This window comes from Nothobranchius furzeri, chromosome 12 (assembly GCF_043380555.1).
Source record: "Nothobranchius furzeri strain GRZ-AD chromosome 12, NfurGRZ-RIMD1, whole genome shotgun sequence".
Lineage (NCBI taxonomy): Eukaryota > Metazoa > Chordata > Actinopteri > Cyprinodontiformes > Nothobranchiidae > Nothobranchius > Nothobranchius furzeri.
The window spans coordinates 27,505,966-27,523,373 of record NC_091752.1 but is presented as its reverse complement, the minus strand read 5'-3'; positions in this window follow the sequence as shown (position 1 = coordinate 27,523,373).

Sequence of the window (17,408 nt, the reverse complement as noted above, 5' to 3'; positions counted from 1 at the left end):
TAAACAGATGTCTAATGCTATTGGCCAATATAGAGTGGCAGTCAAGTAAAATTGCATGAGACTATGGGATGTGGAGCGGGGTTTGCAAAAAAATTAATCGATTTATTGCCTACATTATATTACAGTAAGGGTAGAGTCACTTTTACGTATTTCTAAAATAAAAATAAAATTCAACACATAATTCCTGAAAATGTTAAATCTCTGGATTTCTGATTTAACTGTGTAGCAAACAAAAACTTGTCTTTGTGTTGATCAAATGTTTTGGAAATTATGTGATAGCATGTGTTATGTATTACTGTGAACTCTATTGCCTGTATTTGAGGTGATTAGACAGACACCTGAAGCAGGTCACTGTTGTTGCCACCAACGGCCAGGTTCAATTTATGACCTGACTTCAAAGTCATAACAGAGCACACAAAGGCTGCTGCCCTGGACAATCCACAGGTCAAACAGATAAGAATTAGAAAGAAGAGACGACACAAAGGTGTCCTGAAAATGTGTGACCCTGGCAGCTAAATCCATCATCAGTCACTCCTGTGGGTGGAAGAGGGGGCTGGGAGGCTGAGGAGATAGAGATCTGAGGGTTTCTGCCCTGAGGGAAGAAACAAAAAGTAATATAAATCAGCATGTTAACATGACGTATTATTTCCTAAATCATTTCAGATTTATCCTGACTCCCACTGTGTTTTCCATAACCATTCGACTGTCACCGTAACATCGATGGCGCTGAACAAGCAGCATGACTTGGTATCCTTTTGCTCCTTCAATCTGTGATTGCAAACAGAAATACATTATCTCAGCTTTCTTTACTGTGAGGAAAACACACAAATACACAAACGTGGGTTTAATAAAAGGATGCTTAAAGGCATGAAAACAAGATCATTCAGGAACAAGGAGGATTCAACGTTACTTATAGAAAACAGGTCATAAAATGTATCACGGAGCCACTTCAGAGTCACTTCATTTCTTTTTAATTAAGTATTTTAATTTCCAAAGGAAGTCATCTCAGGGCAAATCCTAGTAACACTCAATCGTATCGATCCAATTCTGTCTCAAAGGCCATTACATCATAATAATTCAAACGCCACTTCTGATACAGGTTTAAACATTTTTTTTATTTAATCTCAATAAAAAACTCTAGTGAGGCTGTGCAGTGGTGCAGCGGTTAGAGCTGTTGCCTTGCAGCTAGAAGGTCCTGGGTTCACTTCCCAGCCTGGGTTCTTTCTGCATGGAGTTTGCATGTTCTCCCTGTGCATGCGTGGGTTCTCTCCGGGTCCTCCGGCTTCCTCCCACAGTCCAAAAACATGACTGTTAGGTTGACTGGTCTGTCTAAATTGTCCTTAGGTGTGAGTGTGTGTGTGCATGAATGTTTGTCCTGTGTGTCTCTGTGTTGCCCTGCGATGGACAGGCTCTCTGTCCAGGTTGTATCCCGCCTGATTGCCCATTGACCGCTGGAGATAGGCACCAGCCCCCCATAACCCTACGTGGACAAGCGGGTTCAGACAATGGATGGATGGATGGAAAATTCTAGTTTCATCATTTGCAATATGAAGGTCATCAACAGGCCAGTGTTGCTGAACTGGAGTCTTTGCCTCCATTTTTAATGAATGTTTAGATCCTTCCACTAACTCCTGTTTTAAAAAGCGACATGTGGAAAATCCAGCAGCTTTTTCTGGAGTTTGGGGACTTGTAGAGAGTCCAACGTGAAAGCACAACTCATTCCTAGGCTTCTAAACTTGGAGAGCTGCAGTCAAAACAGGAGGTGTTTAATCATGTGTCCACACTGCAAATAACTGAAGCATTCAATTCAATTAAAAAATACTTTATTAATCCCAGACAGAAATTGATTAAATCGTGTGTAGCTGCTACTGCAATATGTGTCTCCCAAAGTGTCCATAAAATTATATACACATGGCTAGTATGCAAATGAGGTGATGACCAGGGGTGTGGCGTGGGGCAGCACATGCCACCCTTGCAATTTGATTGGCCATCCCAGTTGCCACCCCACTGAGTTACGTTTAACTTGACCTTACATTGTGAAAATAACAGGTTGCAGCATGTACCTTTATCACTGGTTTCTGAAGTAGCTGCCGACTCCTGATCCACCATCATTTAGAAAATACTGCACTGTTTTATGGAAAATGTTTGACCAAGGCCAGGCTACAAGGCGCGTCCCGTGTATCCTTGCTCAGCTAGCTAAACGGCTAACAAACAGACGCCTTAGTAGCATATGAACATTGGAACACGGCTTGGCGGTTCCTGATGACTTATCTCCTAGGGGACCGAGGCAAGACCAAGACATCAAGGCAAGGTTCCTTGACATTGAGAAACACCCAAAGGGTTGAGAGAAAGACTGGGCATTGCACAAAGTGAGCTCACAAATTCACTAGAATCCAAAAAAACTGAATCTTTTGGTGCCCCCACCCCCTCAAAAAACATTACTTTGGGTGCCCCCGTGCATTAGTAAGTGGAACCCCTGCTAATTAGCACCCCATTTTAAAAAGCCTGGACACGCCACTGGTGATGACATAATATAGTGACTTCTACAAGTTTAAGGACAGTCAATAGCTACTTTTCTTATTGAGGAGTTGGCAACACTTTCTCAATGCCATTATAGCATTCTAATCTCTGTTCTGCAGAAGCATTTTCCTGCTTTTGCTTTTAACAAAACATTTTAAGACGAACCATTTTCACCTCAAAATTTTTATTTTCCAGTTAGGAAAAACATGCACAATATTGTAACGTCCCGTCGGACACAATAATGGTCTGAGACGCTCACTTCTGCTTTAGTCCTTTTAATGACTCCAAAAGAGTTGCTGTTGACCGCAACCACGCCAAACACAGAGCCCAAAAACCAACGAACAGAGAGAGCGAGATCAAAACTAAAAAACTACTCCTAAGGGTTTTTTCACACACACACCCCTCCTTCACTCTCGCTCCTCCCCCTTCCTAGAACCGCTCATACATTCCACTCTATTACAGTAAAAGAGAACCAAGCACAACAGAACAATTAACCGCAAAGAATGCAGCACATGGAACACATACTGCTGACACTCTAACATGGAACACAGCTAAAGTGCAGAACGTTACAATATACATAGATGTACATACAGTTACTAAAACCACAGTACTGCTATAGAACCCAGTTATTAGCACATTACAATATGCCATACTGATCATGCCTGGATGGTTGAGGTCCTGTCATGCAACACAAGGTGTCTGTATCTAAACGCAGTAATCTGCGTTGCTGTGTAGGAGTGTGTAGGAGTGATACATCAAAACAGATTTGCAAATACACAGCTGATGTTGTGTTGCATATCCTAAGGCATTCAAAGTAATGCATGTTTATGTCTCAGTGTCATGTTCTGTGTCCCTTTGTTCCCCAGCCCCTCCAGTTCCCACTCCAGGTCCTCCATGTTCTGTGCCCAGTAATATCCTCAGCCCTCTGTAGATCTCTCCTCTTGTGTCCTCCTAGTCACTCCTTAGTTTTCATATTTTTAGTTCTCCTCTCTTATCCCTCTAGTTAGTAGTTGTTTGCCCTAAGTCTTTAAGTTGAATTATCCAGTTTCTAGAGTTATCTGTCCTCCTGCTTGTTTTCTTTTCACCATTTAGATTATTGTTTTCACCTGTCTTCCCTCCAGCTCACCACTCACACCTGCCACCTGTTCCCCTAATCACCTCCCTCCTGTTTATAAGCATTGTCTTGTCACTCTGTGTTTGTCGGTCCATTGTTGCTGTCAGTGTGTTTGTAGTTCTGTCAGTCACGGCTCTCTGTGTATAACCTGTGTTTTTGGATTTCCAGTTCTTGATATGGGTTTTGGATTTTGGCTCCCAGCTTTGGATTTACTTTTTGGTTTTTGGGCTCCCAGGTTTGGATTTAACTTTTGGTTTTTGGCTCACCTTTAAATAAAGTATTTTTACTTAACCTTCATCCCTGCCTTGTGTCATCCTGGGGACTCTACATTTTGGGTTCTAAACATCCCCACATCGTGACACTCAGCATGCATGCTCATACTCTGCCCATTTGTGTGTCCACTAGTTGAAACGATAAATTAAAGCATTTTTGTTTGAATGAGAATCAACATTCCAGGAGACTTACAAAAAGCTAAAAATTCATTGATTTATTTTAATTAAGAGCCGTGAGACATGAATGGAACAACGATTAACTCCTAATTTGCACACATATTAAGTTCAGTAAAGGCAGAACAAAATTAATTGAAAATTATTCCCACAAGAAAAAGCTCTAGGGTTTGTTGCTTATCTATTGACAGTAGATAAGAGTTTTTTTATTAAAATCAAGAAGAAGATGACAATTCCTGTAGGAGAAACAAGTGTATTGAATGAAAACATTTTAAAATCAATATTTATCTATGGTAAAACTAATTGGCAATCAAAAGACAAAAATGTTACCTTTGTCTCAGAATACCAAAGACAATGAAAGAACAAAAGCATTTTGACATTTTTCACACACTCTAAAGTACTTTGTTCCCTTTTTCAGTTAAACCATGCATGAATTTGATAAAAGAGAACTGCAAAATGATTGGTAGCAAAAAAGTTTAACTGCAGGAATGTGAGGCAAAACATTTGATGAGTTAAATGACAAAGTGCTGCATCAATACATTTAGCATTAAAGATTTTTATTTGTTTAATTAGACATTTATTTAAAGAGGATAGCCTCATGAGATGTACCATCTCAGTTTCATGGCAGAAGGTGGTCAAAAGCATATGCAATTATTGAAATATAGAAATATGCTTAAATAAATAAATAATCACCAAAAAAGAAAAAAAATTATTACAAATTACAATCACACACAAATACACACTCAGACCAGCTCACAATGTTCACCCCACCCCCATAAATCTCCAGTACCACAATACTTTAAAGGAAAAAGTCCCATGAATGTACTCAGCATACAATAAAAACCATAAACGCAAACAAAAAGTTCTATACACAATTAGCAAAGCTCTAACATGTATTTTACGTGCAACTGAAACACACAGAAACAACATAATAATAATAATAATAATAATAATAATAATAATAATAATAATAATAATAATAATAAGTGGCCAAAGAAAATCAATGGGAAACCCTCAGATCAGAAAAAGCCACACATATCTACACCACGGGGACGTTTTGCATTCATGGACTTCCAGGACTTGTGACTGAGGATGGTTGTCTTCATTTTTGCAACCAGGAGAGAGCAGATCGCATCTCGGTTGAACCAACTGTTAACATTAGTTACTGCACATCATGTCAAAACTTCTTCATTGACGTTGTCATGACTTCAACCCCACATCACTCCTCCAACCGGTATCCCTCCTCTTAACTACAACTCCCAGCATCACTCACCACCTACGTCATCACTCCCAGCCTATTTACGGAAGTCTCGCCCTCTCGCCTCTACTCAATCCAATCCAATCCAGTTTATTTATAAAGCACTTTACAAGACCCAGCACAGGAACAAAGTGCTGTACAGAAAGTACATTAAAACAATTGACTAGAAAGAAAACAGCAAAGATAAATAAAACACATGATACATAAAATTAAACTAGCCCTATATTAAAAATAAAAACTTGATAAAACTTGATAAAACCGCATTTTAACGATCCGACTCACGAGATTACGGACTACCAAACTCCCCGACTATCATCGACTCAGTAATTCAACTCTTGCCTACTCTGGAGTATCCGCTTGGCCCTCCTTCTGGTCCGTTCCCGCGGCCACTCCTAGATCAAACGGCGTGCCTGTTTATTCTCGACGCTCGCTCCTCCGCGTCTGGGTCATTCAAACACGCTACAGCTGAACTCCCTGGTCTCTCAGTTCACCCGCCTATCGTAACAAATGTAGCATTTTTTTCCCAAGAAAGAATAATGGATGAAAGCAGTGAAAGAGTCACGTTGCTGTTAGCCAATCAGAGGTGAGATATCTGCATATCATGAATATTAATGAGTAGGACTCTAAATCCTGCCATTTTGTACTGCCCACGCCTCCAGCTACCATCTACTTTCTGATACTGGAGCGTCAGTGCTTTTAATGTACAGAGAATGACTCAAAAGGCATTTTTAATGCAAATGTATAGAACTAATGAATATACACCCTTTTTAATAATGTTGCATGAACTTCTCTAAGGTTTTGAACATTGGAGCTGTTTTATGATGACAGCAAACAGCACTACTTGTTAGTCACACTTAGACTAGCTGTTAGCTTATCAATGAGGAAAATGAAACATAAAATTTTTTCGCAAACCAGAAAAAATGATTAGCCTATTTAATTTGTCTTTTTCTTATTTCCACATTTGTCCCCTCACGTTCTAATTTATTACCTTTGAGCGACAGTGTGGCACATTTTTATCAATTTACATCACAGGCTGTGAGTTAGCTCAATAATGAAGGCAGGAATTCTTGTCTTGTTGGGCCCTTGCATGTTAATGTGCAACCTAGATGATAAACAAAGTCCATGAACAGCTTAAAACATTTCTCTGTAACTGCTCTGTTTACTTGATCAGTGATTTGCTGCACTCCCTATGCAGGCATCCCACATGAGTCACATCTACAGTAATTATGTTATACAAACAGCCACAGGTGCACGTTGATTCAGGCACTTTGAGCTGGTAGTTGGGTAGATGCACAACTTTCAGACACTCACAAAATGATCAGAATTAACCCTGGATTAGAATAAAACAAGGTTCCCCTGCAGTTTGATGCAATTCACATGGCTGCAATGTCAAAAAATGAATTATCCCAGCAGAAAACTCATGTTGAACATTAAAGTCTTCAGGCAATCAGGACAATAAGTTTCTGCTGAAGGCACAAAATGATAAATTCTTGCAATAATTCTCCGTACTTCCTTTTCTGTCTGCTGTAATCCTTTATTCTTTGTGCTTCCATTTGGGTCACGGCTCAACATTTCATATAACTGTCACATAAGAAGGTTTAAAGCAGGGGAATGTCAGAAGAGTTTCTCACTCATGGTTGTCATAATTTAAACGTGGAGGGGAGAGAAAAAAAGAGAAGAAAAACAAGTTCCAGATCTAAATGCGGGGAAAAAGATTTCATAAAAATATACAGAAATTATGAAATTGCCAGTTGTATGCATCTGAATACATGATGGAAAAGAAGTGGCAGGTGACCTTGAGTGAGAAAAGTAATTAATAGATGAAGATTCATTAAGAATTGAAGTACAATAAAACTATTTATCACTGGTAGCATCGAAATCAAATCAAGCTACTTTCCCAAAGAAAAGAAAACAGTCCAGTCTAACAATAACCGGCTTAATCCTCAAGGATTGTCTAAATCCCCAGCTGCTTCTGCAGCACAATTACACAATCACTCAGACAAACACAGATTGGAGCTAAACAGAAAAAGTCCTGGAGACATGCTGCAGTTTACAGGAACTCTCTTTAAAGACCAAAAAGAGAGAAAGAATTAAAATTGAGGGTTGGAATGGGGAGGCCATTGACAGATTAGGAGAGAAGATGCAGAGCTGGAAGACAATGAGTGGGTTATGCAGGTTCTGGATGGCACTTTAGAAAATGACCACATAGAGTTTCTGCACACTGCCAGCACTTGCTATTATACTTTACAATTGCAAAATCATTTATTTTCTGGTTATTTTCTAGGATTTCTCTACATGTGCAATTTAATTTTCACTAAAGGTTCAGCATTTTGTCAGTCCAGAACAAACTAAGTTATTTGCTCCTCTAAACACCTAGCCTGGCCTGCTAGACTTGTCCTCTGTTTAATTCTGCACAGAGAACTAATCTGGTTACTCACAGGCAGAGAGGCACATGAGGGGTGGGACTAGCCAGCTCAAAAATAACTGTAGCGTCACGAAGGTCCTCTAATTTGTCACAAAGGTCATATTTTCACAGCTGGGTCAAGCTGGGTCGACTGTAACTTTGCCCCACAGATTAAACAAGCAAGGAGCCATGATGTCTGCTGAATATCATCTTTATCTGCTGCTGTTCCGTCCCAGAATGAAGGACACTTCAAGATCACAAAAATAATTTTAAATAATAATTTAATAAACTCTTTGATTTTATTACAGTTTATTATAATCATCATAAATAATCTCTTGGTTCAGTATAAATGTATTTTAATTACTGAAATGACTTATTATGCTTTGGGTATAATAATGATTATTGTGATAATCGGTTATGTGTGTTCAGCAAACCAGAAGGTCATCTCGCATGTAACCAGCCTCATTCAGAGGGTATCCAGGGTAAAAGTAAACTGCCATCACATGTCTTTGACTCATGACCAAAGCTTTCTTGCTGAGAGTGGGCGTGTTCTGAGGGGTTTGTTAAAACTAAATTTCCAGCAGCAAAAGTTCAGTTCTTGAACCATACGAGGAGACGAGGGAACGGCCGAATCTCCACCTGCTTGTCATGGTCCGTGGTGAGCTGCCTGCCTGTAACCCTGTTTTTCCCTCTGAGCATTGTTTCACAGGTGGGCGTGTCTAAGAGCTTCCAGCTGCAGCTGATTTCACCATCAGGGCCCAGGGGATTTAAGAAGCAGTGTGACACTTCACCACGCCGGATGATTACTCTCTTTGGGTAGCTCTAGCCTCTAACCTGATTTTGTATTTGTATCTTGTTTCAGTTCTGCTGCCTGAATGCCCTTTCCTGCTCTCCTCCAGGTTCCTCTTCATTTTTCCTCATCTCCATAACAAACCCGGATCTCAGCATTCCAGACCACACTGCTTCCTCCCCTGGCCGCCCGCTCTCAGCCGCTCACCTGCTATCATCCATTTCTGCTCCTATGCCTCTGGATGAATCAATTCCCTCACCTTCTGGATCTCCTCAGCTCACCCGGACCTGACCAAACCCTCCCTGTACATTTTACCACTCCCAAGAAACAGTAAGCCCAGCCTCCAGATAAGTCTCCATTTATTTCACCCTATATTCACTCTGTCTCCCTCCTCAGAATCTCCTCCTGAAATCCTGCTGCCAGTTCTGCGCTTCTTCGGTTCCCGTCTCTCCCTTAGCTCCTCATTTAATAATAAAAACCTTTTTACACACTTACCGGTTCTCTGTGAAGTAATTCTGCATGTCGTGGGTCAAGAAACTGCCACCCTCCATGACACTGCTATTCTGCCACGCCGATAGAATAGCTTCAAATAAACGCACCTGTAACCAGCTGACGCAAAACTCCTTCAGACCGACCTTCCGGTCGGCAACAAGATGGAACCTGTGCTTGGCTTAGCCGCAGTCATCGGCCACTTTTTCAAACTTTTCTCCACTAACCTCCTCTTTTCCACCTTGCTCCTGTCTGCGATCCTCTTCAGTAGTGTCCCCGCTACCATCTCCTATGATCGCCAGACTCTTTTGTCCTTCCGTTCGTTCACGATCGCCCAAGATGCACCGAGGATGTACCTCCCTCTTTGTTTACCTGATTGGCGCACTGGCCCGGAGCCAAACTACTGTCACGCAACACGTTCTCACTCCCAGCGCGTCAAAAACAAACGCTTGGTCAGCCACCCTCCACGTCAGACCCCTGATGCCAAAAGTGCCCTTTTTCGTTACTTATGTGCGAAAAGGTGTTTTTCCCTTATTTGACTGCAGATCCCAATGCAGCGTAAAACTGAAGCGATGGGATGTCCGCTACCGTTGCATCCCAATGCAGCGTTACACTGACGCGATGGAATGTCCGCAGCCAGGGCACTAAACAAGCTCATTGTACCTCACCTTAACCTTATCCTCTTATTTAACCTTGTCTTCTTATTTTACCTTCCCCTCGCCCCTATCCTAACCTTAACCATCTTGCCAGCGAACACGTTAGTGATGTGTCGATCACTCTAAAAGCCGGCTCTGTGAAGTGAACGGAGGGAGCCGCCTCGTGATTGGTCAGGTTTGGACCGAGCCAACGCGAGGGGGAGGTTTCAACTACCACGGTGGAGGTTAAAAGTAGAGGATATGTGTAACCTCCCCCTCGCCAGATGGTATGTTCTAACGTTCCCCTTGGGCGGCAAATACGAAAATTCACAGTCAGACTCTGACTGTCAGAGTCAGAATGCACGGGAAACAAACGCTTGATCGCAGTGAGAGTAACGTTTAGGTAGCAAGAGGGTTAAGGTTAGGATGAGGGAGAGGGGAAGGTTATAATAGTAAAACGTTAAGGTTTAGGTGCGGTTAAACGAGGTGGTTCGGTGCCGCATCGGTTAAATGAGCTGGTTCGGTGCCGCATTTAAGGTTTAGGTGCGGTTAAACGAGCTGGTTCGGTGCCGCATTGGTTAAATGAGGGTTAAGGTTAGGATGAGGGAGAGGGGAAGGTTATAAATAGTGAAACGTTAAGGTTTAGGTGCGGTTAAACGAGCTGGTTCGGTGCCTCATCAGCAGATATCTAATCACGTCAGTTTTACGCTGCATTGGGATCTGCAGTTACAAAAGGGAAAAACCCCTTTTCGCACATAAGTAACGAAAAAGGGCACTTTTGGCGTCTGGGGTCTGACGTGGAGGGTGGCTGACCAAGCGTTTGTTTCCGACGCTTAGGGTGTGAGAATGTGTTGTGTCACGAGCTGCGCACCTCCAGCGACGTTTATCCGGTTCCGGGAAAACGTCGGAGGAAAAGAGGTAAACAAGCAGGAATCCAGGTGAGAATAAGACTTCTCTTAAAGCGTGGTTTATCTAGTAAACATCGGCACAGTCTTCTAGCTTCTTGTCCTTTGTTTGGTGACCTGAGCGCCACTTCTGCATTACCGCCAGGCCGCGTTGCAGCGCGTTTCATCCGTCCAAGTTTTTTAAGGTTGGTTTATCCTCATTCCTCAGTGGTTTCTCCTCCTGTTCCCTCCATAAGTGGTTTTTATAAACACCGTGGATCTAACCCCGCTAATTTATGTCCACTAACTCCAGCGGTTTCTGTAGTTTCTGATTCCTCCACCTCACTCAGCATGACTCTATTAAACACCTGTTCTGTTAACAATAAGACCTTCCTACTCAATGATTTAATTCTCTCTAAAAACCTGGATTTTATGTTTCTGACTGAAGTTTGGCAGCAAACATCTGATTATTCTGGTTTGATTGAACTCTGCCTGAGTGGTTATTCTTTCCTTAGCCAGCCTCTGGGTTATGGTCATGGTGGAGGCCTAGCTGTTGTTTTCAGAGACCATCTTCCATGTAGCTCTACAACCTCTGGTCACTTTGCTTCCTTTGAACTGATTAAGTTGATTAAGTTGACAGCTGATTAAAGTTGGGTGTAAGGACCTGTTCTACTGTGCTGTGGTCTATCGTCCACCTGGTCCAAACGGTTCTTTCCTTCAGGAGTTTATAGCTCTTTTCCATCGCCTGGTCTGGAACGGTCAGGTCTGGGTATTAGGGACTGGTATGTACCGGTATGGGTCTAGAAGTTTTCTGGCAAGCGTTTCTATCGCATTCCAGGCTCCAGTTAGTAGGCGGGGTGGCGTAATGCATCACACGCGATTAACGTCACACCCCGCAACGAGATCGCGCCAAAACACAACAACAATGGAGTCCAGTCAGCAGCGCATTCTTTCTGTTCTTGGTGTTTGGTATATTCTTTACACCCACATCACGATAGCGTTTAGAGCTATGCTGTGCGCATCGAGTAGGAGGGCAGCTGAAAGGCGACGAAGCTTTCTGAAATTAATATCGGACACGAGGCATAACTTTCTACTGTTGAGACAAAGACGGAGGCGCCAGGTGGTAAGTAACTTCTAATGCTGTAATACATGTCGTTATAATCTCTGAGGGGGTGTCTAGGGAAACTATCAAAACAGAAAAACTAAAAAAAGCACCAAAATCAAATGGTTTGGTTGTATGTTGATCGTTTTTAAGACATGCTAAACATGAAAGGCCAACACCTCAGTTTCAAACAGCTTCTACACACATGGTGATGCTAGTCAACACAAGGGCCTGAATCCTTCACTCTTTACTTCCTGGGCATGTCATATATAAGTTGTGCAGCTATATTGAAATTATTATAATTAATTATATAGGTAATTACAAGCAATACCACATTTGTGCATTTAATAAAGTGAACAAAACATAGCCAGTCACTGGTAGCTCCATAAAGAACAGCTGTTATTTTAACCTTAAACAAATTCTATTTATGTGAACTTTACGTCTATAACCATACTGTTTCAATCTTTTTCACTGCACTATTGTTTTTACTTTTACTGTGTTATGACTGTTTTCTTTCTTTCTTTCTTTTTTTTTTGTTGGCCACTGTGTGTGTATCCTAAATGATATATTTAACACAATTTTTATCGTATTTATACAGTAAAATCATGAAGATTAATAAGGTTGGCCAAACTTTCACATGCCTTTTGCAAAAATGCATCATGACAGCAGAAAGTGCATCTGTGAGGAAAAAAACCTAGATGTTTTTTTGAGGAACTTCAAAAGATATTTTACAAAACTGAAATATTTCCATCAGATTTACAGTAATTTTGCAAGGCAGCATTTCTGCTGTGTTGCCAATCCCTTCAACATGTTACCATGAAATGTTTTATGTGTTCTGACTGAAGAAAACCTCCCAAACTTTCTGATGTGAACATGCAGTGACCTTGAATGAAGACATGCAGCAACACAATGCCCCCTGAGAGGAAAGAACAAACAAAAACATCTCTCGTGTCTCCTCTGGACAGTGTGTCTGAAGGGTCCAGGTTTGTCAGAGACAGCTGGCCTCATGAATGCCTGTGGAGAAATGCCAAGGCAGATAAATGGAAGAGTAACTGAAAGGACAGGGAGGGTTTAATCTACAAAAAATAGAATTTTATTTATTTATTTATTTATTTATTTATTTATTTATTTGTATTCTAATTTGTTCTCTTATTCTGTCAGTGTAACAGAATAATTTTACACATTAACACCCATTAACCTTTCTGGGCTCTCAAGTTCATTACATCAAAGAAACCCTAACATAGAAATGTGATCCAGCTCTCATTACAGTGACCCCATGACCCCTAGTAAACAAACCCTGCAGGTTTCCGTCGTGGTAATCAGATTATAATCTCTCACATTCATGTTTGCGCTGACAAACCAAACTATGATAACTCCTCACCTCCATCTATCCATCGTCGCCGACATCACTCCAAAACAATAAACAAACATGTTTATCTTGATAGCAGAACTGTTATATATCAGGGCTGTCTAATTTATTTCATAACGCCAATTTTTCTGTTTCTGGGCATTTTACACAATTAAATTGAAGACAAATTACATTTAACTGTCCTACCTATTTTAACCTAAATAAATGTTCAAATGTATTATTATTCGATTGTTTTATTTATTTATTTATTTTTTGGACAAATTAAGATTTATGTTTGTATTTAAAAAGTCATAAGAATGTTGTGGAAAATTAAACAAATTTTCCTTTTTATGAAGTAAAATTTGTATTGGTAACATTCACAAATGCATTCTAAACCAAAGAATAATTCACTATATTTAAAGGTGCTTTTTCTTTCGTTTTTCTAATTCTCTTAAGAAATAATGTTAGAATCATTTTTAATTTCTTGTGACTGCAGCACCAAAACCTCCACTAAAAACCGATTACAAGAGCAAATCCCATACTGTCTGGGGATTACGGGAGTCCTTTTTAAGGACAATTGAAGGACAACCAATGAAAGAGCTATGTCAGCATTCTCAGTGTGAAGTCAAACTTGGACTCTGCCAGCGCTGCCTTTTATTCTGGTCTGTTTGGGGTATCCAAGGACAGGACCTCGAGGTGTAGCCATAGAGAGAACTATGTTTGGTAGCCTCAGCGTCTCCTTTATACAAGTGATGTTGTTCTGTTAATTTTCACACCACAATATTCAGGATGAAGCTGAAGTTTGGCTGAGTTGGCTTAGAGCGTCTGGTTGGGATGTCTCCTGGTCACCTTCCTCTGGAGATTATATGGGCATCCTCATTGGGAAGAGATCCAGGAGCAGACCCAGAGACTGTTTATCCTCTCAGGCCTTGGGAGCCTCCAGGAGGAGCTGGAGTGTGTTACTGAGGGAGAGGGATGTCTAGGATCCCTCTCAGATCTGCTGTCACAGCAAACTGAACTTGAGTAAGTTCAAAGAAATAAACCCATGGACCTCTAATAGTCAACATATAACCTGAATATCTAGACAGACCATTACAGAAGCAAAAAGGATTTGTTCAGCTTGTCGGTCTAGCCATGGTCCATACGGGCCTCAGCAGGGCTATGGTAGTTTTCTGTTATGCCCATCACAGCGTTCTTTAGGTAGTTTTCTACGAGCACTACTCAGAGTAACTCGGACCGGTGCAGCTCAACCCGACCACGTTTTCCAAGAGCACAGTTCGGTATTTTCTCTCCACTTTCCCCCCAATTTTTAAATGGTAAATTGAAATTTTTTTTAGTCCCTGTTTCCTGAGGTACCTGGCAAGGCTGAGTCGAGCCGGCATCACAACTGTGGCCGCTGATTGGTTAGGGCGCAGAGTCAATGTTTTCAGCCTGCTGCTTCACTGCCGGCAGCCATTTCCTGGTTCAGTCTGACAGAAAACCATAAAACTGAGCAGATGTCCAACAAAACCACCATTTTTGTGCTGAGTTGTGTTTTTGTGTAGCATACAGATCACTTCACACTGTTTATTGATCACCTCATGCTATTTTTGTCTCCCCCTCGCAAGTGCTGCATTAGTAGATAGAGGTACTTCAGTGATTTATTTAGAAAAAATATATATTTGCATATTCTTCAGTGCGGTGTGATGGACTGCCTTGTTGACTGACATCTCTAGCGGTGAGAATGCCACGTTGTTTGTTGTCCAAGAGCATGCAAAGGCAGTTTGAAAGACAACCATTCTGCCCCATGACTGAGAGCTGTCTATGGGTCGTGGCCAAAATAAATAGGATGGTCTACATACACTGAATATACATACATACATACAATATTCTGTCGTCAATCAAATGTTAGTTAACTCTTTAAACAAAATACTAAACTGAACAATTCATTAGCTGATGTTGAGGTAACAATGTGTAGTTTTTACCATTAATCTCTGGAAATATCCATCCAAATGTTGTTGAAAATGACTTAAATGATACCCAGTTTATGAAAAACATTTGCAGCTTTGTAAGCTATAACCATAAAAATCAGGTATAAAATACATGCAAGTGGGTCTAAGTCTCTGGGCGACGCCATATTAGATGCAATGTTTCACCTACGGAAGCCCATGAGGACAAAACACATGAAGTGATTTGTAACAAACAGTTACAAAACCTTCACCATTCATGAATGTTGTTGTTTTACACATTTACCACTTTGCTGCCAGTGATGAAAGGAAGTCTCATGTGTTGAAAATTGCACTCCCAGGGATTTTTGACCCTAATGGCCATCCGTTGGTGAGGTCTTACTCGAACACAAAAATACAGCTTACTAGCAATGATTTAGGTATACACTGTCCTCCATTGCCAGTGTAAATACACATATCCACTTTGATCAAATCTTTTCTTGTTATTAGACTAATTTTCTGTCCTGTCTTTCTCTTATCTTCCTGCATCTCCTCTCAGTCCTCTAGAAAATCCTACTGACCGCAAATAACAAATACCAAAGTGCCATGGCAGAGAGGTTAAATCACCGGAGTGCAGGTTATGAGATCTGCTCATTGCATGTTAGTTATTTTCTTTTGCTATTTATATTCTTTTGTTGGCGCCACTTTGAGAATGTTACTGTGGCTGTGTGCAAGTCAGCAAGAAGAATCTGGAGCGCATGAATAATCATCTCTCTCCATACTGATACTGATGTGAGTGCGAGAGAGGTGCACAGACTTGGAAAAAAAGTTAAATAACATCTTTTAATTGATCACCTCAGTGGTGTGTATCTGGAGTATCGTGCCCGATAGCTGAGTCGGTTACTGTATGATGAATGTCTCCCTGATGTTTTTCTGTTAGACCTCTTTTATTCCCCTTACTTAGGCTGCTCACATGGGCCCCCAGTGGACGTGGGTCCCTGGGCCCATGCCCATAATGCCCATTGGATAATTTTGCATTGAGGGAGACTAGGCAGTTTTGAATTGTTTTAGCACCCCCTAGTGTCTGTTTGTACAACCAAAACCAAAACCTATCTCCTTGCTGAGCGTTCATCTTTTTACCACCTTAATCTAACAGCTGAAATGTCTCCCCAGCCTTAAGTGTCCACAGGAAAAAATCATCACTAAATAAAACAGTTGTGTTCATGATCTAAAACATGCAAGAAACGTGTTGAAACCAGACAGCAGCAAAAGGGATGCCAGCTCAATTTTTTTCCAACAGACCAGACCGGCAACTCTAAAGTTGCAAGTGGAATATTCTGACCAGGGCTGCGCAGTGGAGCAGTGGTTAGAGCTGTTGCCTTGCAGCAAGAAGGTCCTGGGTTTGCTTCACAGCCTGGGATCTTTCTGCATGGAGTTTGCATGTTCTCCCTGTGCATGCGTGGGTTCTCTCCGGGTACTCCGGCTTCCTCCCACAGTCCAAAAACATGACTGTTAGGTTGATTGGTCTGTCTAAATTGTCCTTAGGTGTGAGTGTTTGTGTGATTGTTTGTCTTGTGTGTCTCTGTGTTGCCCTGTGATGGACAGACTCTCTGTCCAGGGTGTACTTCGCCTGATTGCCCGTTGACCGTTGGAGATAGGCACCAGCCCTCCACGACCCTACGTGGACAAGCGGGTTCAGACAATGGATGGATGGATGGATGGATATATGGATGGATATTCTGACCAGAGGGGGTGAAAGGGGCTGGGTGGCCTTTAATTAACCCTGTAAAGGATAATTTTAGCAAACACAGGCTCAAGAAAATGATTCAAAAATAAGAAAATGTTGCAAAGTATCTCTTTAATAAACTGCTACTTCAGCTTGCTAAATAATGATAGATGGCAGTTCTTTATTAGCTAATGTTGGCACAGCATGGGGTGATAGGGTGATCACCTCAAAATCAGGCTGTTGAGAAGATGTTGGGTCGATCACCTCAATATCATGATTCTCACAACCAGATTACATTTTGATGAAACGTGTGGGTGTGCATACACACACCCATGATGAACACACAATTAATGATTTGTGTGTGTATTTTTGTGTAATTAACTAATTAATTTACTGATTAATTTACTAATTACCTAATCTGTTAATTAATAAGTTATTAAATTAATTAACCTCTGAATGCTAAATAATTAATAAATCAAATCAAGCTTTTGCTGAAATTATGTTAGCTAGAGAGTTTATAGAGTTTCTTCATTGCAAAACACTTAAATCTCGAGTTTTGCTTTGACAAAAGAATAACTTTCGTTCATTGAGACCCAACAGAGATCAGAAGGAAGATGGGCGATTATTTTAGTGAAGAAATCAGTACTAGTTAAAAATGAGTTTGAAGTTCACTAAGTAAGCACTGATGTGTAGGAGGTGCGCTCGATTTGCAACTCGGAGCAGCGTTGGAGTTAACTGCAAGGGAGGAGTTTTGTTTATGTAATCGT